Source organism: Triturus cristatus, chromosome 6 (assembly GCF_964204655.1).
Source record: "Triturus cristatus chromosome 6, aTriCri1.1, whole genome shotgun sequence".
Lineage (NCBI taxonomy): Eukaryota > Metazoa > Chordata > Amphibia > Caudata > Salamandridae > Triturus > Triturus cristatus.
The window spans coordinates 404,647,585-404,671,911 of NC_140589.1; positions in this window are offsets into that span (position 1 = coordinate 404,647,585).

Consider the following 24,327-nt stretch of genomic DNA (forward strand, 5'->3'; position numbering starts at 1 on the left):
CACTAAGTCTGTCCCCCGACATCCATGGACACTTTCTGGTTGAACTTTGGTGGCAACTGAGTCTATGGACTGGGGTTGTCTTCATCATCATGTCGATGATACAGACTTTGTGGCACAAATGAGGCTGTTGCATTCCACTTCTCCATTTGCTGCTTCTGGCCGTCTTCTGCCCTCTGCATCATGCATTGGAGGAACCCTTCCACTGTCCCCCGCAAGCCTCTGCCATATCCACCTTGGACATCGACAAGGACCAACTCAGCACTTCATGTGTCCCTATCTCACTGCACCGCAAGTCACCGTCCCATAGCGGTGTGCCTGTGCAAGCCGCGCTGCATCTGGAGCCACTAACTCTGTGCAGATCAAGTCAGGAGCCCTGTCTGCTGAGATATTGGATGTCCTCTGAGATGGTGGCCTTGGGTTATCCACGCCATGTGTCTGTGGCCCTGCGCTGTCCGCAGCCTCCGGCCTCAACTGTGGTGCACCAGGGCTCACACATCAATTCGAGTCCTGACCGGCCTCCAGGTCGCATCTCGGCAGGAGGCACACACCACCACTGCCAGGACCACCTCCAGGCAAGGACTGCTAGAGTCAAAAGTGTCTTACCGCCAGACTATCAGAGTTGGTCACACCTGTCTTGGATGCCATCATCTGCCTGATAATCTGCTCAGCAGTCCAGGTGCCACTGACTCAGAGCACCATGACTCATGGACCATTTCTGATTGAGTTGTGTGCTGTGGAGAGCACACGCAGCAATGGCACCTCAGGCAGTGTGGGAGACCTGGGACGATGATCAAGAAGATGATGCAGGTGTAACACACACCAATGCAGCTGCATCAGGTACTTCACGAAGGGACACATTCCTAGACAATTTCTTCACATGAGCAAGCTCAGCTCTAGTGCCCCAGCATCAGTGGACTGCAACTCACGGACACTTCTGTTTGTATGTTGGATGACCTCTGTACTTGCTCCAGCTACCACCATGATGCTCCGCAGTTGTCTCTGTAATGCTGGTGTTTTCTGTTTCCGTTTTCATAGTGTTCACTGTTCAAGTTGTTGCCAGCAACTCTGTGTGGGCTGGCTTACACTCACCCCACAAACAGCACAGGCGTCACTGTATATGTGTCCCTGCCAATAAAGGAGCAGGGCCAGGGCTGGACTGACTACCGGGCGTTTTGGAATTCTGCCGAGCAGGGGGCTGATTTCACTGCGGTGGGGGCTGATTTCGTTCATGGAGACCTGCGTGTACTTTGAAATAATTAAAGCAAAACTAATTTCGTTCAGTACACGCAGGTCCCCATCAACAAAATCCGCCCACAGCTCAGCAGCATTCCAACCCGCCCGGTAGTCAGTCCGGCCCTGAGCAGGGCGCACGTGCCCATAGCCAGTTCCACAAACTAACTCAGTGTGTCCGTGTGGTCATGATGTATGCATGAGGGTCCCTGGGCCTACAACATTACATTGTGCTGTGTACAGCAGACGCAAACATGTCACCGCTGGCAGTGGGTAAGACCTTGGACATGTAGCTTTGTCGTCACCCGCTCAATACATGGGAGTAGTTGACTGGGCCATCGTACGGGGGGACAGTGTGGGGGTGTGAATGATGATTCCGTGGCTCTGAGCGTGGTTCATTGCAGGAAGTATGCATGTGTCACTGTCGAGGTGTGGGTGTGCGTCTCCTTAGTGGGGTGTAGGTGGTCCCTGGTGGGACTTGAACACCCACATGTGTGATCTAGTTTGGCTTCAATGTGCTTTAACCCCACCCGCACCTGTTCGGCCACCTACTTTTGTCATTCTGACACCTGGCTTTGGAATGCGATGTGTACCGAGGTGGAGTGTTGGGAGCCAGCCGTGGAGGTGGGTGCTTCCTGCTGTGTGGTCTGTGCAGGGGCTGGTGTCTGCTCTATATAGCTTGGCTGCACTGCTCCTGGGGGTGGGTTGCCTAAGATGTCCATGGGCTGTTGTAGGGCATCGGTGTCAAAGGTGTGGTAGTCCTCTCCAACATCACTGATGAGTAGATGAGTAGTCTGGTCTGCTCTGCTGGAGGTGTTGTTTGTCCCTCTGCAATGTGAAGGGGAGATGCATGTTGACAATGTGTTGACATGTGTGTTGGCACATTGTTCTGGTTTACATGCAGATTGTATGACAATGTACATTGTGACTGTTTCGGTAGTGCTGTATATTTGATGCGGGACAGTGGACATTGGGAGTACATGGCGGATGTGTGGTTGTACTCGTACATTTCCATCTCACAGTTTTCTGCTAAGTTAGATGTGATTGGCCTGTTTCTGCGCATGGGCGGACCCAGTTGTGTCATCTGTTCTGCAGTGTTGGTGTTACACTTTGTACCACATTGTCGTCGGATGTGTTGTTCTTGCTATGTGTGTGTGCTGCAGTGTGCCACGGGGATCAGGGACATGATCCAGGGTCATTGTGGTTGTGCAGTGTGCTACACATCATCATGCATGTGTGCCATTGTGCCCATCTCTCCCCGTCGCCCCAGTCCCTGGTCGTTACTCACCCCGTTGATGTTGTGTCATTTCCTATCGGGCTGTATCCAGACTCCAAACTCCTGGCACCGTCTCCACCCTGAAGACTGTGGCCTCCATTTCCTCCAGCTTCTCCTGTGGTGCGCAGGACTCCCACCTCCTTTCGCCGTTGCTGCCTTCCTGTTGGCAGCGGGTTTGTGCTTGGTTTGGCTTTTCACATCGAGCCAGCGCATCTTGTCCTCCTCCATGGACCTCTTCGACACTCCGACAGCATTCACGTTTGTCATATTGACGTTCAGTGGATGGTGGTGTTCTGTCACCTCCGTGACGTTGATCTGGTTTTCCTGCGGACTGCACCCCTTCTGCCTCTTCCTCTTCTCCTTGGCCTTCCCCGACCACGAGGTTCCTTGCTGGAGGTCTTTGGGGCTTGTGGAGTTCGCGTTCGCCTCTGCACTCGGTCTGGGAGCATCCATGATGCTAAGCAGTTTCTTTTTCTCTCCCTTTTTTTTTGTTGTTGCTTTTATAGCCCATTTTCCCACATGATGCGTGGGAAATGCAGGCCTGATGCTGGTTATCGCTGATTTTTGTATCGCGGTTGGACTCATTGCAACTTTTTTGGCATTCGTGTTTCGCATTTTTGCGGCGTCGCGTTCTGTTTAACGCGTCATTTAACGCGTTATTGTGTGACTATTGCATGGTGCCGCCAGGTTGAGAATACTATGTTAACACGCGTTGTTTTCCCGCAATAGACTGCGATGTGCAAAGTTGCGTTAAGCTAAATTTGCAATGGTTATCACCCGTTCTTGAGAATATCCCCCTTTGTCTCCCGGGATTCTCTTCTTCCTATTGCAGTAGTCAGTTTGTTAGACACATCCCTACAAATTGATTGTAAACCTTGTATGATCACATCTGGGGGAAAATCTTGCTCTAGTTCTTTTAAAATGGAACCCATATTATCTTTAACAATTTTCTCTTCAAATTGGGAGGGATTTATTTTGCTCCATTTCAGCCTGACCCCTTGATTTGAGATGTATTGGAGGGGCCGTCCATCACCGGCCACTTTCTGAGCAGTCACCTGTAGGGAGGCAGTAAGGGGGTTATGATCACTAGCGTTATTAGGCTCTACTTTATAACTAACAATCAGAGGAGCAAAGGTTCTGGATACTAACATAAAATCAATAACGCTTTCACTGCCTCTACCCAAATACGTGGGATACTGTATTAAGGGGCTACTAACCATAGTATCCACAAAAACTAAATTGTTTACAGTAATGATAGCGTTTACGGCATCACCCTGCGGGGAATGCGTAAAGTGTGTCATCGGTTGGCCCTCAGTGTCCAATAGCCCACACACCCAATCTGGGCTGTGCATGCATAAAGTACAATTAAAATCCCCCATCCAATAAATACCTAAGGGCTGCCACTTCCCAGCGATCTTGTCAATTTCCTTCCTAAGGGTGACAATAACATCACAAATGTTCTGGTCAAAGATGTTGTAGTACCAATTAATCAATAGCATCTTGGCCTGGAACACATTTGAGATAAGAATAAGTTGATACCAGGGCGTTTCAATTATGGTCTCCGCCTTAATGGAACCATATCTCACAGAGATCAATGTCGCTAGCTCCCCCTTTGCCCTCCCTGCTGGAGAGGCTTTTGCATGGACATTAAAAGTATAATAACCATCTAACTCAATATTTTCCCTCCACCATGTTTCCTGCACACAGGCGATGTCAAAAGTCTTAACATACTTTAACCACCTCTCATTTTAGGCGGATACCTGCAATATTCCAGGATAGGATTCTAAGCGAGCGTGGTTTATGGGTCCTTATAACTGGAGCCTCCAGATTACCACTAATAGGGGGCTTACCAGGCACAAGGTTTGGATCATGCCCCTCTACTACTGAATTAAGTATAGAAGATAAAATGACCGGGTCAGGGCAGAACTCATGCTCCTGTGTATTAATATGATTAATAGATATTTTATGTGGGGAGAGGTCGATACCATTTTCTACCAACCCATTCCGTATTATTCTACCCACTACACAAGGATCTCTCCTTGATGGCCTGCCTATTGTTACTATGTTATCTACTCTGCCAGAATGGTAAGGTAGTCAATCTTTGTCCTCTAGACCAGAAAGTGCCTCATAGCTATTAGGGTGAAGTCATGTAGAGGGCTGGGGAAGGGGGTGTCTAATCAAGGGTCGTGGGCGAGTGTGTAAGTCCGGGAGGGGGCCTTAGTAATTAGAATAAAAAAGCCCAAGAGGCGCGCCTGTATCGAGAGAAGAGTTTCGAAGGTGACCCAGAGCCAAGCCAACACACCTCCTATCATTGAAGTTCAATATTACACAGTCCACTTCTCTATTCTGAGGTGTTTTTCCCAACCAACCAACTCACTCGCCTTGCCATGATGATGTGATTATGCCAGTTTAGCTGGGACTGGATGTTACTATTACACCAATGAACACATTTATGAATGAGGCTCTGACAACTTTCAAGGTGACCTGGTGGAGGCTATGGGACCCCAGTCAAGTCCATGGTATAGGGAGCACATTCTGGGGGAAGATTTAATATAACATCAGCTCCTTGTCTGCTTGGGTTACCGAGCTTGAAACCCTCTAGGGACTTTTTCCCTGTTATTTATCCCACCCCACTGCGCCTATCTGGCCTTAGTGAGTTAGTGGGCCCACTGTTGCCTTTAGAAGTGCCCTCCCATCCGGATGCCGGGGCAACTGGTGCCGTAAGGTGGCTAGGGGGGACGTTCTCAGTCTGGGAAGACTCAAGTGAATTAATCTCACTGCATGTAGCAATGGGCCCATTTGCTACGGTATTCCCTCCCTTAGGGCCACCCGTGGCGGAGTTATCTCTGTTTGCTCCCGGGATGATTGTCACAACATGCCTCCCAACATGTTTACTTTGACCATCTAAATTTCCTGGGACCCCCAACAATTGACCAAGCTGCTCTTCAATATGGTCCAGTCGCAGCAAAATGGGCTCCAAAGAATCCAACAACATTTTCCCAATTTGAGCTTTCCCCGAGTCCATTTCATTCTGAGACCTGGTCAACCCTCCTGCTCCACGAGTACTTCCCCCGTTCCCTGTGGTGTTTTGCTTTGATCTCTTGACCTTTGGCAATTGTCCCATGGCATGATGATCAATTCCAGTCAAATCGACAACCATGCACTGATCCCCCATAGATGAACATGTTACTGCCTCCAGGCCTTTTGACTCTCCGCCTGGGGCTTCTTGACTCCAGATGACAATGGGAGGAGTAAGCGGAGGAAGAGGGGGACAAGGCTGTGCCATGAAAACGGGGGCTGTAACCAGTGGCATTAAATTAGAAGTCACTGTGAGCAAGGGGTGACCAACTGGACAGGCTGAGTGTTAGAAATATCCGATGCAGATAATGGGGCTAGCGAAAGTCTGCGTTCCGCAAGTTTGATTTCTTTATTAGTGGCCCCCACTGCCTTCTGCAGGAAGCCATCTAAAGTGGCATCAGTACTTTTAGGATCGGGGATAGCTTTCTTCCTTCCCATTTCGAAAGGAACATAAAATACTCAGATTCGCAAAGTAAACTTTTAGGGAAGGGGAGAGACTGTTTCTTTGGTGTATCAACCCCCTCCTTACTTGATGTTTCTTGCTACGCAACTGATGGAGTCAAGAGGTGGGGCCCAGCCCGGCCTCTTCGGCCGCGGACAGGCGCAGACGGGCCAGCCCTTGCCCCGGACTTAGCCCTCGCGAGTCCCACGCTACGGGAGCCCACTCTTAGTTTTCATGTGCCTCCAGAAGCTGTGATTGGTTGCTGGAAGTGGCTGGCGGTTCTGGCCGCAAGAATGGCAGAGAAACATCTGACAGCAGGACCCACGCTGCGGGAGCCCGCTCTTAGTTTTCAAGCGCCTCCAAGCGCTGTGATTGACTGCTGGAAGTGGCTGGTGTCTCCGGCCGCAGAAAAGGCAGAGAAACGGCTGACAGCGGGACACCCCAAGTAGCAAGCAAGTAGCTATTAATGTTCAGCTGCTTGGTGTTTTGTCTCCTCTTTTTGCCTCTACCCTTAGGATAGGAGGGTGATGCCCATTGCACCCATTAATGCCAGCCGCCTCTGGTAGATACTCTGCTTCACAGCTCTTTCTAAAGTTCTTAATCAGGGCCATAGCTTAGCCAGTGAGATTCAGGGGGTATGCATCTCTAATTTCTAAACTGAAAAAGCAGTAGGCTGCAGGGTAGAGGGTGGAGGGGTGAGATGATGAAGGTCTGTAATAGACTGTTTCCATAATGAACAGGGTCACTACTGAACGCATCATGTGGGTCCTTGTCTAGAATAGCACAGGGGCAAACGATGATGGGTTGGACTGCTACCTAAGCGATTGCTACTGGTTAGAATATTTGCAAGCATGCATCCCATCACCCTTTGAGTGTTTTATTGCCCTTAGTATGACTGCAAAGTTAAGACTGGTAAAACTTTCCAAGCCTTTTACAAATTAAATCAAACGACTGACAGCCCTATGTACTAATCCTGAGTAGCAACAGAGGAGGCCGGGCAGGCAAATTAATAGGGTGAGTCAAGCCAGAGCAGTGCCATGCGTCTGGTTCGGCTCCAAGAGTCTTTTCACAAGATAAGCCCTGAAAATATTATATCATGCACCAAACATAATGTACAAATATGATACAAGTGCTTAAAAATTCAAAAAGTATATTTGTGGAACCATTTCACCGGAGTTCATTAGATTGTATCACTACATCGACAGCAATTTATTAAAAGTGATAGGGGTATATTCACAAGAACGTGTGCTAAACATCACCAAAAGATGCTAACGCAACTTTACACATCGCAGCCCATCGTGGGAAAATAACCCCGTGTTAACGTCGAATTCACAACACGGCGGTAGCATGCGATAGTCCGCCAAAAACGCGGTCAATGTCCACGATACAACCACCCCGATAGAGATAAAAACACAAACCACAACACCAGAAAACATGCGATGAGCCTATTTGTGATGAGGAAAGCAGGGATAAGCACCGCCAGGACCGCGAAACACACGGCAGGTGGGAATAAGCACAACAAAAGCCTGAAAAAATAAGACAGACCAAACAGAAAACAACAGCCAACCACAATGGAGGCAACCCGAGCCAGCAGACAACCCCACCAAACCCACTGGCAACAATACATTGTACATGGCAGGCCAACTTGGACAAGATGAATGCAGCCTGAGATTGGAGGAGGACAATGGCAGAAAACCAGAACTCCAGCAATGATGCAAAAGGCACAAACAAGTAGAAACACGCCAACAACAAGAAGGCAGCAATGAACACCGGAGGTGGGAGTCCAGCGCCACACCAGGAGCTGGATGACATGGAGGAAATGGTGTCCACCACATCAGTCTGGAGATGGTGGCAGGACTCGGGAACCGGAAACTGCACCAAACAACAGACACAACAGCAAAAGGGAGAGGAACCAGCAGGGACAGGGGGACGGGGGAGATGGGCACAATGGCACACATGCACAACTAAGCACAGCACAACTGCAGACATAATATGCCCAAGAGTAACAACACCAACCAGGAGCACAAGTCACACAACCAGGCAATGTCACACCACTGAACAAGCACAGAAGTGAAGACAACACCGCCTGAAAAGGAGAAGGGTGAACCAAATCAGAGCTGAAGAGACATCTCACACACAATGCAGCGCACACACATAGGAAGCAGAGCACCCTAACATCGAACACAATGTGGTACAAACACCAACTTGTGCACAACCAAACACAGGACACAAGTGCACCCGCCTGTGGCCGGTAAACGGCCATACGCATCTGGCAAAGCACGAAACAGGGACATGATAATGCACAAGTACAAACACACAGTCCTGATGAGGCAGCAATGCACGTATGGCAGGGAGCCAGAGAGTGCGTGGCACACACATTGGCATACAAATCAAGACACAACACAGTTGGAGACAAGTGAAAGTGCAGTAACTTTATCAACAAGTGCGAGTCAGTGTGGCCAAGAGAATTGCCACGATATGCAGACAAATGCAGCAGCAGGTCTGAATGAGGAACGTAGGAAAGCGCCCATGTCCACCTCAGGGAAGTCCCTCACCAACACAAGTCAGTGCCAACTCGCGTTTGTTGTCCGCGCCTGGAACATGAGTCCTGGCCAATGCAGCCATGTCCACTGTTGTCTTGGGACATGTGACCATATCCACAACATGCAACCGTGTGTCGGGACACGTGCAATGGTTCACATCCAGTTGTGGCTGCAGGTACCTTGTCACTCGTCCATGAACGTGAGTGCAGCTGCGTAGGCCAACATCTCAAATGAGCGATCGTCATCCACCACATCTGACATGTCGTCGACGTAATCCATCAGCTGACCCGGACAGATGTGCTGACTCCAACCACTGTACCCAATGTGCACCAAAGCCCAATCGAGTAGTGGCTCAATGTGCTCACTGCACACGACGACTCATGCAATCTGCCAGGTGCAGTTTGCAGCCTGCATGCCAAACATCCATGCATGCCATAACCGGTTATCCTGGTGACAGTCCTGGTCGTGGGCCAACAGGGGGCGCACACACACGTCGTAATCCAGGTCAGCTACCGTTACGTTGGAGAGGCAGACATCCATGGACCACTTGAATATGCACAAGCAACAATGCAACACAGGCTGCATGCAGGTGACATGTGCAAGGCGGAAGCTCAGCCGTTAACTGATCCGCAGCACTGCCAACGGCAGTGCCTGCAGTACATGCAGCAGACGTGCACGGTAAAGCTCCATGTGACTGGAGTCGAGCATGTGTCCAGGATGGTCTGCCATTGCATCAGTGGCTCTGCTTGAAGCGGCACTGGCTTGCCCTGAGACAGTACTGTGGATGAAATGGCACAGCTCGGTGCAATGAGCAGTGTCTGTGTGCAATGGGTGCAGGCCTTAGGTGGGGTGGAAGTACGTGTGAAGGCCATTTCACGCACGCCAACTACGACCAAGGACTACTGCGTGTGGGATGTGTACACGTTAGTCTCACATCGGGCAGTGCGTAGTGTGGGAGTCACAAGCAAATGCTATCATATCTGTCAGGGGGTGCTGGGCACATGCAAGTTCCTGCTGGGAGCTGCAGATGTGCTACCACCTGATAGTACAGACAAAGGACCTTTCATCCCTACAGTAACTTCACCAGCTGCATGCATACAGGAGACGTACGGAGGCAGGTTGTGGGTGTGGTGGGACATCTGTGACCCTTGGAATCATGAATGATATGCCCAGCACGATGCACATGAGCGGACTCACTGTGTGTCACGTTGCCACACAGCTGCTCCTCCCTGCCACGGGCACCCACACTTGTGTGCGCTGCACGGTTGCATCATGTGCACTCCTACGGGTCACCATTCTGATGCCTGTCTGCGCATGTCCAGCACCATGCCAACAACATGGCGACGCTGGCCTTCGAAGGTGTGCGCCCACTTGGGTGTAGGGCAATGGTCCGGACAGGGCTGACACAGGTGTTCAGCCCATGGCTGGCTGGGATCGCGCTGCGAATGAGGCCAGGCAACAGACTCATGCATCCGCAAGACTGATACACATAACACCTGGCATGCATGTGCCAAGACCCCAAGCGTTCTTGTGCTCCTACATGTCCCCGTACCTGCGGGCCCGCCCTCCTGGTACATGCCACATTGCAACATCATGTACTGTGGCCCTGGTTGCGACAACACCCCAAAACAGAGACACACTTACCGCACTTCCTGCACCGGGCCAGGTCGAGACCACGCCCTGCCCCCCCTGCCGAACCAGCACCCTGTGCATGCAGGGGAGTAGGTGTGGGGCTACATCCCCAGGGTCACTGCCAACGCTGAGGTGACATTGCAACGTCTGCAGAAGACAGCACACTGTGATGTTGCAGGGCCGGAGCCCATTGTGGTGACACAATGAACACACAGACACACTTGCTCAGATGGTGTGAATTGGCTACAGGCATGTGCACACGGCCACATTTATTATCAGGCACACTTACCGAGTGACACCTGCGTTGGATGTTTGTGGGGTGTGTGCACACCAGCCGGCAAGGGCTGCCTGGTGCAGTCAGAAATCGATAACAGTATACATTGTAAAGGACACAACCATTCAACCATAAAGGCCCCATGATTTGTGCTGCACAAAGTTAGTAGCCCTGGATGCACAGCGTCCTGTACGGGCCTGCCGCCACGGGCCGCTGACTTGCGGTGCACTGGGCCAGGGTCACAGGTGCAGAGCAGGTTCACGGCATGACAAGGGGCCTTGTCGTGAAGTGTCTCAATGGACAATGGAAGGTGTACCCCCAGGGCAGAATGCAGAGGGCAGGCCCACGCTGATACAGTCACTATGGTGGAGATGAATGGAACAGACACATGTCAGACACCAAGTCCAGTCCAGCCAGAAGAAGATGCAGAAAACCACCAGGCCATGGGCTCTGACGCCACCAAGGTCCGACCAGATGGTGCCCATGACTCATTGCGCACAGAGTTAGCGGCACCAGTGCTGTTAGGGGATGCCGCCTGCGATGAGGCTTGTCCTCCGTGACGGTGACCCGGCATTCGACCGGACTGAGCCACATCTTCCTCTCACTCCTCTCCGTGCGACCAGTGGTGCGGACTCTGCCATTCGTTATTCGCGACTAGGTGCTGGATGTGAGACCTACTGGTCTGCAGGGTAGTCCTGGTCTCTCAACCACGTGTCACCGGCTGGCGTTGAATAGGGTTAGTGGCACCACGTGTCGCCGGCTGGCGTTGAACAGGGTTAGTGGCACCACGTGTCGCCGGCTGGTGTTGAACAGGGTTAGTGGCACCATGTGTCACAAGATGCCCATATGGAACTATGCCGCACTGATCGGGGGAGGTCTGGTGCTGTGGCCACTGCCCCGGCTTTGGGGTCACTGCCATTCAGGACTCAGGACACAGTTTCACATATGGGACCTACTGGGCCGAAGAGGACGCCGATGTAGTATAGGAATGAGAAAGGAGTAATGTGGGCCAGCGTCGGGGTGCCAGCGATGGTCTGCGGAGGCTGCAGAGGTCATGAAACTGGTGCTTGGAGCTTGCACCAGCATGTGGTTGGCCCTCATTGACACACACCGGTGTCGGCAGGTGATCAGTGTGGCCTGGCTGCGCAGGGGTGGGCCTGACGGGTTCGGGGTCCGGCATGCCGGGGCACAGCAGGCGCACAGAATCGCAGGCAACTCCGCTCACGAGGATGGCGTCAGCCTCGTGGCATGGTGAGAGGCGCCACCCTGGCAGAGACGTTGGGATTTCCAGAAGAGGACAACGCCCAGGGCTATGTGCTTTTTATTCACACCCCTATGCTGGCCTGGCATACGCCAGGCAATCCCACTCCGCTCACGATTACGGGGGAGACATAACAGGCACCATTTCCGCAAACTCCCCCACTGGCCGTGATGACATGGTTGCATCCACTGTCCACTACACTTCATACACCAGAGGTGAATATCGCCATGGATATGGGTGTGTTCTGCATACTGCGGTCTGTCCAGCACATCTCCGCCACTCTTGGCATTGTGTACTTTCCCAATCATGGTTCTCCTGCCTCTTTCACACATGCCTGGTTGCCACCTCTCCCCACATTCGACTAGTGTGTGGCTGAGGTGCCATGCAATAGATGGCTCATGTTCACGGTTTGCCCAGGTTACCATTGTAACTTGTTCTGTCGTGTCTGGTGCATGTTGTTTTGCATGTTGGTTTTGATTTTGTGATGTGTGCATTGCCAGAGTTGTGAGTTGCATGGTTGTGGAGTTGAGGTGAGTGGGGTGTTCATTTGGAACTTGCCAAGGAGCTGTGCATTTCCCTTGGTGCCATCCTGGGAATGCTGGTTGCTGATGGACTGTCGGAGGAAGGAGGAATCGTGCACACTGGCTGGGTATTTGGAGGCAAGATTGGTGGAGGTTCCACGGTGTTCTGTTGTTGCCTGCACATTGATGTGAGACGTGTGCTTTCTGTTGCGGTGATTGTGTTCTGTGTCGGCACGGGGCACAGGTATGACATGTAGGCTGTGGATTACCCCCAACACGTGTCTGCATCCAGTTATGGCGTATGGTCCTTGCTTTGTGTCCAGCGGATCCTGTGCATCATGTTGGACATATAGGGACTGGGGTACCAGGCTGATGGTGATGTCCAGGACAGGTGTAAGGGACTTGGATGCGGCTGGCTGTGTGACTCCTCCGACTCTGGCGGGTGTTGGTTGGAGGGTACCAGGGGCCAACAGGTGCAGCACAGCCAGCAGCTTTGTGTGGGATGTTGGTTGTTCGCTGTGTTAGTGCCGTCGGCCTGTTGGGCGTTGTTGGTCAGGATGCGTACGATGGTTGTCCTTTTGAGCCTGTAGTGGGCAATGACATTTTCAGGTGTTGGGTCTGTGTGGCTGGTGCGTTTCCTGGGGGTCCGCTTTCTTTGTCTGTGCTGCCTCTGTGGTGGTCCGGGGGGTGTTCCGGGTGGGGGGTTGGGGTCCTGGTGTGGCGGCGGTGGGTGTTGTGGCCCTCTTGGGTGTCCGGGCCGCATGACCAGTGGCTCCATGGCATCTGTTGCCCTTCCGATGTGGCTGTGGGCTGTGCTCCCTTTTGTGGTGCAGGCTGTGGTCCGACTTTGCACCAGGGAACACCTACTCTGCATCTCATTAGCGATAGTTGCGGGGGTCTTCTGTGGCGATGTTTTTTGCAGCTGCTATCGCAGGTAATCTGGTGCCATAGGCCGTTAACACCAGCTTGTGAATGGGGCGATAAATTTATCGCAACTTTGGCTGCGATAAAGTGCCGTTAACTCGGCGATATCTCCTTGTGAATATCCCCCATAGTTTTTAGAGACATTAATGCCTCTCGATAACGACAATGCCACTAATTAAATAAGAGGCAAGTCAGTACTTATGTACACCCTCACTGTGGTATAGACTCTTTTATAGATGGAGCAGCATTACAGTCCTTTTGAATGACAAATTAGAGGTGCTTGTTCAGCACACATCCTGAATTCAAACATTTGAAAGTATGCTCATATGTGATAAAAAAAGAAAAAAGAGGCTCTGTTAAATAACAGATTTGCCCAGGATCATACAGTTTGAAGAATCAGGGAAGACGTAATTGATTCCAGGTTTTCTGGTTTTACATTTTGAAATTCAGTCACCATATAGGCATCAATGTCTCTCTTCCCCGGTTACATAAAAGATCCCTGTTTCATCTTTCCTTATCGACTCAAGATCAGAATAACCAATACATAGATAGGAGAAACGACTCAGGGACACCAGACTCAACTACCAAGCCAAGAGTACATTTATATGCAGGTTGTCACACCCCAAACACCCCACCTGAAGCTATGTTCTTAATTTATTAAATATAGTTGTTGGATTGATGAAAGTGTACAGTTTAAATCAACAGCTTAAATAGGCCCATATGAATATTTTGCTGTAAGAGCAGTGAGTAATGAGTGGAATAATGACAATGTGAATTATGAGCCCCTCTAAGGGTTTCATGGTAGTTGAACACTTGTGACAATCGACTAAGCAATGTCGCAAACCAAGGAAACAAATATTGTCTTGGTAAAGCACAATAATAAGTATGATATTTTAAACAAGAAGTCCCTTGAAACTATCCTACATTTCAAAAACTGGTCCATCCACCGACTCTCACTCCTATTTATTTAAAGAAAAACTCTTTATTGAGTTCCAAAAAGAATAAAGCGACAGCTTCCATCACCTAAAAGACTCTAATTATATCATAACAATGTGCAGGTCATATGTGCGTCTGTAACTTAAGTTGTATAATACAACATATTTGTAATATGAGCATACACAGGCTTTATGTAGCATTGTACATTGACTGTATTGCTAAAAATAGCCTTGTTAGATTTCTCAGGTTATTGCTGACAAGACAATGTGACCTTCACTACCTCAGCCGGCCCTCTGATTCTTACTTGCAATCTCCATTACTCAGAATCCAGGTCTTCCTCGTTACAGTCCGGACCATGGAGTTCATATCCTGCCCCTGCAGAAAATGCTTCCCCTAGCCCAACTTCAATATTTCTCCCAATGTGACACCCTACCTGAAAAACACTGAAATACCTCACTTCCAATACTGTACTTCCTTTCATATTAAGCAAAATGTTAACCATTCACTGAGAGAGAGAGAGAGAGAGAGAGAGAGAGAGAGAGAGAGAGAGAGAGAGAGAGAGAGAGAGAGAACTTTGCTTATTTAGACCATACTCTTTTAAACAGTACTAAGCACAATTGGGATCCAAATAGTAGGGACAATATGAATTCTAGACCAAATAAATATTTAAAATACCATACAGGTAAAAAAAAAGATAACACCCTCAAACAATCACAATTCATTAAGCACAATTTACAAAAATGTCTAAATTTCAAAAAATTCACATTGATGGGAGAGCCCTAAAAACATTTAAGATCAGTGCCCCTCCTTTAATTTCTCCCTTACAAATTATTTTGTTGCCGTCAGAAATGTTCCCAGTCCAATTGCAATTTCTAGCGATGGCATATCTGTAAGTAAATAAACCGCTTGGGCACGCAAATTTAGCTTGTGTGTTAAGAATATTGGGCGTAAAAACAATTTCCGCATGGCTAAGCCAAATGTGCAATCAAGCAATATGTGCAAAATGTCATTTCTTATTCCTAGCCAACAATTACAGTTACCATCTGAGCCAATCAAGGCAGCCTTTATTTTTTCTTCCGTCTTCCAAGGATTAATCCCAACTAGGGTCCTAAAGATTTCATGTCTTAAACCTTGGTTGGGCAAATTATCCAAGTACGGAAAGCAAGCTTCATTTGCCCATGAGCTTTTTAACCTGTCATATAATCTAGCTCCTGTGATCTTGAATAAGACTGCCCTTGTTCCCTAAGCGTTCTCTTCGTGAAATTGACTACCAGAGATTGCTTAGCGAGTCACATGAAGGCACAGCAATTTTCTGGAGGTTTCTTCTCACGTCCTTTGCCCAGCTAAGGCTACTTGTTTGAATCTCCTCTCTGCACCATTGTGAGACCTTCTGTACATCCCCTGGGTCTTGACGTTTCCAAAATCTTAAAAAAGACATTTGGGTCTTCACACTCCATGATATTAACCCTAGCTCCATTCTTGGATCATTGTGCAGCTAGGTTGTGACATTAATATTTTTTACATTTTTCCTTCTTCCCGATCCCACCCACATTTACTATTCAGGTAAAGAACCTCTGCCCCGTACTGTTCTTGCGGGGGATCATTGCTTCAAATGCCTTTAGCATGGGTCTGTGTGACATATCACCATATTCTTTAGTACATTTTTTAAGCCCACATACTGACGAAAAAGCTTTTGCTTTTTGTGCCTCCAGGTGGGTGCGCCATTTTAGCGCGCTATCAAACCAGAGGCCTAAGTATCTATATTCTTTAACTACCTCCAATTTGTCTTGACCTAAAAACCAGTTAAAATTCTTATGACTCTTCCCAAAGCATAAAACCTTTGTTTTTTCCATATTTACAGTTAAGAACTTTCTATCACAGTAATTTTTAAAAGCATTTAATTTCCTTTGGAGTCCTATTTCTGTTTGATCAAGGATCACAAGATCATCTGCGTATAGGAGGCAGGGCACTTTATTACCACTCATTCTTGGGCTTGCGCTACTTTCTACTTCTAATACTGCAGGGAGATCTGCTATACTGCAGGGAGATCTGCTAATCATTCACTGAAATCTGGGTTGGCAGGAGGGTGCCAGGACTGGAACGCGCAAGACCTAGACTCAGAGTAATGAAGATTACCAGGAAGTAACCAGGCTATTACTTCCTCGTCGATCTTCCTCACCCTGCCCTGACCATGGAGACCAGACCCATGCCCACATTGATTGATTCAATATAGTACAAGACCACAACAAGGACGGCAGTATTGAATGTTCAAATCAAACATTTATTTAATGTAGAATACTCCAATCAGCTAAATAATACATACATACAAAATGCACAGAGGACAACACATGTGACCCAAATTTCGAAGCAAAAGCACTTTCCTATTGTAAACAGTAATGTTTTATAAACGTACCAGGAGAGGCCCATGTTGCTGCACAACAAATGTCTCGCAGAGATGATCCCTTAAAAGTAGCCCACGAGGTGCCACCCCTTTGTAGATCTACCCAGAATCTGAGAAGAAATATCTTTCCCTTAAACCTAATGTGCTTTGGAAATGAGCAGTTTAAGTCACCTGGGCACAGTGGAGGTGGAAGGACAAAGATTATTATTTGGGAGACCAAAGGTAGTAAATAAAGAGTCTGCCTTATGAAAGGATGATAGTCAGTGCTCTATAGACATCCAGAGTATGGAGCTGAAGTTCTTCCTTCGTGGATGAACTAAGATACAAACGGGTAGAACAATATCCTCTGTCAAATGGAAAGTGGAGCGAATCTTAGGTCTGCACTGTGGACTTGGTGTCAACAACACATCCTCATCTGGGAAGAATTGTAAATGAGGAGTTGAGGGACAAAGCACCCCTATTTCACCAACCCGTCTGCCTGAACATATGGCAACTACAAAACAAACCTTTGCAGATATAAATCTGAAGGAAAGAGCCTCAAATGGCTGTGACTGCAAGGACCTTAGCACTAAAGGTAGATCCCATGCTGGTACTGGGCAGTTTATCACAGGTTGCCTGAGGAAAAATCTCTTAAAGATGTGAGAAGCCAAGGTGTCAATTCCTTGAACCTGTTCTCCCCGAATGCTTGAATAGCCAACCATTGAGCCCTGAGCATAGAGACTGCCAGGCCTAAAAGGAACCCATCTCTGAGGAAGTCTAAAACATTGGCCGGGTGACCGGAGGAAGAAAACAGAGCTTTTTCCGCACTCCAGAGCTCAAATTTATTCCAGTTTTGGGCATAGTACTTCAGAGTAGAAGGCTTTCTTGATTGGAGAATAGAAAAGGCCACTTCCCAAGAACACCCCTGTTCTATTAATGTCCACCTTTCAAGTGCCAGACCCCCAGACTGAGCCATCGCAGGCACTCTGGAGAAAGAACAGGAGGAGAAGGCTGAATGGGAAATACCTAAAGAGATACCACTGATATTTTAAGGAGAAAAGGGAAACCAGACCTCCAGGACCTTGCTGGAGCAACTAGAACTTCCAACCCGTCTGCTTGAATTTTTCTTAACACACTCGGAATGAGTGGATATGGGGGAAAACATTACAGGAGACCTGGAGGCCACTTGATCGAAAAAACAACTCTTGCCCACACCTGTGGAGCAGGAATCAGACTGCAAACACTAAGAAGCAGCGCAGTTTGCTGCATGTCAAATAAGTCCAGCCAGGGGCTGCTGAAATTCTCAATGACTGACTTAAACAGAAGAGGAGAGAAATAGGGAGACACAGACAATGGGAATTTCCTGATGAGCTGGCCTGCAGGCCCATTTTCCGTTCATGGAAAATACACTGTAGACAGAGAAAAGAGATTCTCCTCTGCCCACAGACATATCTCCTGAGAAATGCAAAAAAGGCTTGGATGCATAGTTTGCTGAAGATTTAGGTAGGATCGTACCACTTGGTTGTCCATCTGAATAAAACCCGCCTGATTCAGAATGGAATGTTGGGAACAACTGAAGTGCCATCTGAACCACGTGAGCTCCCTCCAATTGGAAGAATTCTGAGACTCTATTCCGCTCCACTTGCCCTAAGCTGACAAAGACCCACAAATGGCCCTTCACCCAATTCTGCTGGTATCTGTTGTGATAGTCACCAAAAGAAATGGATTCAGAGAGAAATTCCTGTTGAGGTGCTCTGGAATCAACCACGTCTGAAGATCCTGACAAATCTGTGGTGTGGCAGGAATTAGAGACTTATAATTTGTCAGTGTGGATGTGGTGTCCCACTGACTCCTTGCCCTCAACTTACAAAAGCCGGGTCTTGTTGAGTAGAGAGGACAAATTAGTTTGTAATTTGATCTTCCAGTCCTCTGACAGGAAAACCTGACCAATGTCTGTGCAGAATGGAGCTCCAATGAATTAGAGGTGCCAAATGGGGAAAAATGAGTTTGTGCCATTCAGCAGGAACCTGTGATGCTGAAGCAGGTTTCAGACTTGCCTGAGGTCCTGTTCTGCCTGGAGGAAAGAAGGAGAGGCTACTAGCCAGTACCTTTGGAGATGCACGGCATCAGACCTTGCGGTGAGCTCTAGCGGAGCAGCTTCAGCAGGCATTGGTTCCGGGAGTCGGTGCAGGAGCCGTCGGGCCCTTGAAGTCACAGGTGTTGCAGGTCGAACTCCTTGAGTTGGAAGTCAGGAGCGCCCATATCGGCAGCCGTCGGGGTTCGGGTGAGAAGTGTCTCGCTGCAACGTGCGGTGCCCCCAGGTCACGGTGCTGGCAGAGGCTCTGTGATGGTCGCCCAGCGGAGTTGGTGAGACCAGGGCTGCAATGCAAAGTGCAACAGAGCTCATTGCGGTGCTGACAGGTCACGTTAGAGTAAGTGTCATCTTTGTTCCTGAAGCGCTGTCACTGGTAGTCCCAAGGCTGCGGTGCAATACGAGGAAATGCGGCGTGCAAGACCCACAGGTTGTGGTGCAGGCAGTGGCATCAGTTGACAAACTGGAGTTGATGGCGCTGGTGTCGGTGGGCCAAGGCTGCGATGTGGGATAGGGAAGTGCACTGTGTAACTTACGAGCGGTACCCCAAACCACGGTGCAAGCAGCGGCCCCATTGTCAGCTTGGAGTGTCGATGAGACCAGGGTTGCAGTGCTAAGTGGGATGGTGCTATGTGTACTCCACGAGTGGTGTCCACAGATCACGGTGCAGGCTGCGGCGTCGGTGTCGGGGCATCCTCAGGGATAACAAGGCAGCGATGTGAAGCGAGGCGGTGAGGAGTGCAGTGCCCACAGGTCACAGCACAAGCAGCGGGTCAGTGGCTACGTTAGTGAGACCAGGGTTGCGGTGCGAAGTGAAGCTGTGCCCACTGCCGTGCCTTTAGGCCATGGAGCCAGCAGCGGCATAGTTGACGTTGTTGGGTTACCTTTTTCCTCTGTGGCAGCTCAAACATCCAATGCCAGAAACCGGTACCCAGAAGAAGTTGAAGTCTTTGATTTCCCTGAGACTTCCAACAGGATGCAAGCTCTACATCAAGCCCTTGGAGATATCCCTAGGATGCAGAAAAAACAGTCCTTTCCCTGCCCAAAACAGAAGCAGCCACTGCAGGCCAACCCAGCAGGCACACAGCAAAGTGGTAGTCTCTCCTCACAGCTCTTACAGCCTTTCTTGCTGGCAGAATCCTTAGTCGAGCAGTAATCTAAAGTTCTGAGGTCAGGGCCCCAATATTTATACCACATTTCCCTTTGAAGTTGGCACGAACAAAGTTACATTGACATACATAATCCAGTTCTGACTGGCTCATGCCAGGCTCACTCCAGGAGGTACAGACAGCATTGTGGAAGACAGACAGAGTCCATGCAGGTTTAAGCAACAACTCCTTCCACTACTCTAAATTGAGCCAGGTCTATTTACCCTGGCTATGAGTCACCCAGGAAAGGCAGGACACACTTCAACCACCCGTGTCTGTCTAGTGTGAATGCACAAACCAGCCCCTGTCAATCTAAAACCCAGACAGCGAATACACCACAGGCAGAGGCACATAGATGGTTAGACAAGAAAAAAACACAGAATCTGCAAGTGCCGTTTTCAAACACACAACCCAAAAATCATCTTCAATAAAAAGATGTTTTTTAAATAATTCTGAGTTCAGGAAGCCTAAACTCAATTTTTCTGTCTTGTCCGAATGGAAAGTTATGCTTGTATAATGTTATAAAGCAACTCCCATATTAGCCTATGGGACACATAGCCTTTCAATAGTGAAAACCAAATTGGCAGTATTTCACTATCAGGACATGTCACACACACCGGTACATGTCCAAGCTTTCACATACACTTCACCCTGCCCATGGGGGTACCTTGGTCTTACCTGAGGGGTGTCTTACATGTAAGAAAAGGAAGGTTAAGGCCTGGCAAGTGGGAGCACTTGCCAGGTTAACACAGCAGTAAAACCGCTTGCAGACAGTGCAGTGGCAGGTCTGAGACACACTTTGAAAGGCTACTTCTGTGGGTGGCACACCGCAGAGACGAGTACACCACAGAGACAAGTCCAATCCAATCCAATCCAAAACACTTTATTCGGATAGCACCGTAGCCATAAAAGTAGAGCATATACAAGGATTAAAATCACAATAATACAGTTAAATAGCATAATCAGAATTGATTGTATAGCGAGCAAAAAACAGAAGAACTACGCAATGAAGCAATGACAGTGATATAATTAAAAATACATAGTATTAGAAACAAAGTGCAAGTGTGCTTTACGGGTCGCACAAAGATTTGCGGGCCACTATGGATATTTGCAAAAAAGTAACAACATGCAGGATCAATTCATCATTTCCCAATTTGAGTATGCAGCTAAGGGCATCAGTTAATTGGATAGGTAGCAATTTTTTGAAGAACGGAATTAGCAGACATTGTGCATATTTTGTGTAGTATTTACAAAAAGTTTAAGTTTAAAAGTGTTTGTCCGCTCTGTCCAACGCATGGGCATGGCAGGTGAACAAGTTTTGCATAGTACCCAAGGGGAAAACAGAGCAAATATCTTACAGTCCTAGCTCTTAAATGAAAGAGAAGTCCTCTCTCCCAATGCGAGATCGGTAATGTAATGTAGCTAGGCAAGCAATGTTCAGTTTGCTCGATGGGTGTGAATTTAGCAACAGTTTGTTTCTTTGATTCCCTCTCTAATCTTTCCACGCTATAAAGTGCATGTAGTGCTGACCTAAGGACTTTTTTATCTACAGTATCAGTTGTATGTGGGTTTAAAAACAATCTTTTAAAATTAACACTTTTCAGGCTCTTATTAACCCCAGCAAGGCATGGGATATCCATTCCTTTCTCGCAGCTAATACAGTCATCTATTATCTCCCTAGTGAGAGATAATGCAGGGTTTTTCATTATAGCTAGCCAAAACAATGCAGGGCGTGCCCTTATTAAATCTTCGATATTACTTAATTTTAATTCACTGTGACATATGTACTGAGAAGTAGGGATTGGTGCGCCCAAAAGCTTTCTGCAGAATCCATTTTCTTCTAATTGGACACTAGGGCTTTTAGCAATGCCCCAAATCTCTGCGCCGTAGGTAGCTATTGGTATGTACTGTGATTTAAAAATCTTTAAGATAGCTGGCATTGCCCCTGATCTTTTCAGGCGAGGGAGACTGAATTAGAGGCCTTGAGAACTTGTTTTTAAAATGCACCATATGTTCAGACCAGGTGCCGTTCACAGCAAAGACCATCCTCAGGTAGGAAAAAGTGGCAGTGCAAGTTAGTTTTTGGTCTCTCACGGAGATAAACCTTAGGGGATATTTCCTTGGCCCACAGGACATTATAAATGAAATCCTAAAGTTGGTACATAGGTCTAGACCAGTCATGAAATCCGTAAATCCCCGTACTAAAATGTGTAGTGCGTTGGATGTATGTCTAATTAAAACCGTATCATCTGCATATAAAAGCACCGGAAGGGTTTTACCTTTGATTCTGGGCTCATCATCAGTGAGTGTAATCAGTGATTTGTACAGATTGTTTATAGCGATAATAAAGAGGAGGGGGGCCAGGACGCACCCTTGCCTAACTCCTCTATCAACATTGATATCATTGGACACATCACCCCCGCCACCAATCCTGACACGCGCTTTTAGGTCCGTATGTAGGTAGACCAGGAAGTGAACAAAGGCCTCATCCAAGCAGTAAGCTAGGAGAATGGACCATAAACGAGACCTGTTGACCAAGTCGAAGGCGGAGGTCAGGTCCATGAAAGCTAAATAAAGTGGTGTGTGCTATGCCATAGTGTACTTCCCAAGCCTTTCAATAGTGAAAACAAAATTGGCAGTATTTCCCTATCAGGACATGTCACACACACCAGTACATGTCCTAACTTTCACATACACTTCACCCTGCCCATGGGGGTACCTTGGGCTTACCTGAGGGGTGTCTTACATGTAAGAAAAGGCAAGGTTACAGTGGCAGGTCTGAAACACACTTTGAAAGGCTACTTGTGTGGGTGGCATACCACAGAGACAAGTACACCACAGAGACAAGTAAACATTGGGATAATTGGAGTTTTGAAAATAGTTTAGCGGGCCCCTCCACGCCAGCTCCAGAGGAAATGGGATGGCTAAGTGAAATCGATTAGGATACTGGGTCGCCGCACAGCCTTGGAATATTAACATGGAACATAAGTGGGCTTGGGAGAATGGCAAAATCTAGAAAGCCTTAAAAGGTTAGCCAACTGTCTAGAGATTGTATGTCTGCAAGAATCCTGTCTGTGGGACGAAACCTCCATAAACGAAGGGTTTGTTCAATTAAACAGGCTGGGGAAGAGGAGACAGCAGGGACGCCCTGGGACGGCGGACTATGACTTTAATATCGACTAAGATTGTGAAAAAGGTGATACCCATAATCGTAAAATGTAAATTGATATTTGCTTGCAGAGTATGCCTGCTGGACCCTTAAAATAAGTATGACAACATCGTAATTATGAATGTATACATGCAGTGGGGAAGCCCTGAAGAGTATAGGACAGAGATGGGGAAATTTAAGGAAGATGTATAGGACAGAGATGGGGAAATTTAAGGAAGATGTGAACTGTCTGTGTGAGACGTCCAACACTGATATGCTTAGCCTGATGGGAGATTTGAACTATAAAATTAACCCAAAAAGGATAAACCCTTGATTTAAAGATATATTACACTCATATAACATAAGTATGGATAGCTTTCCTGATACTACACTATCCTTACGAGACATAGCATTAGGAAAGTATCTGGGCATGACGGGCTTGTTTTGTTAGAATGGCAGGATAGTGACTGACCACCCTGCTAAGCAAACGTTTAAGGTAGGCTCGCAATCCTCCCCAATTGATAACATTTTTATACATGCCTGGAACTTTAAAAAACATAAAGGAGTTTCACGTAGCACAAGGAGGGGGAAGTGACCATGACTCATTAAAACTAGAAATTATCAGAGGTAAAAAGAGATCACAAGATATAGAAATCCCCCTACACGTAGAATACCCTAAACGCCTCACCACTAGATTAACAGAGGAATGCTTGATAAAACGGGCTAACTTCTAACAGAAATTAAGGCTGGAAAATGCCAGGATACAAAAACTAGAATTGCACGAAAAAATAACTAGGCAAATGGTTCAATGTTTTAGGGTAAAATTAAAAGACGAAAAATCAAGGGCTAAGAGGAACCAAGTTAATCATGGATCGAGAATGGACTGGTTTAGAGGGGAATGTAGAAAACCAAAGGGGCTGATAAGGAAAGGAGAGAGGAGCTTCAGTGTTAGGTAAGATTTTGAAAGTTATATTAATTTAGTAAAAATGAGTACAGCGTATAAAATTCAAATCTATAATCAGAAATGGAAATTTAAAGAGAAAGGTTGGGGGAATCTGCTGAAAGCAATAAAAATATGTAAGAAACTTCTGGAAGTTAATACAGGAATGCTCAGGGAAGACACAAGATCAATGAATTGCACGTTCGAGGAAGCCGCATGGGAAGAGCTTTTGGGGGACATGTATGGCAAGAGCTAAAGCCTGCAAAAAGAGATATAATATCCTGGGAAGGAGTGGACGAAGATATAAAACTACTTTTTACAGTCGACAACATAAAACATATTATAGTAAAACTAAACTTAACTCGCACAGCTGGCACTGATAACCTGCCTGCGATTATAATAGAGACGCTCTGAGTGGTGGGCTGAAGTGCTATCTCAAATGTTTTTACTCATATTAGATGCAGGTCAAATCCCTGATGGCTGGAGAGGTGCCCTAATTAAA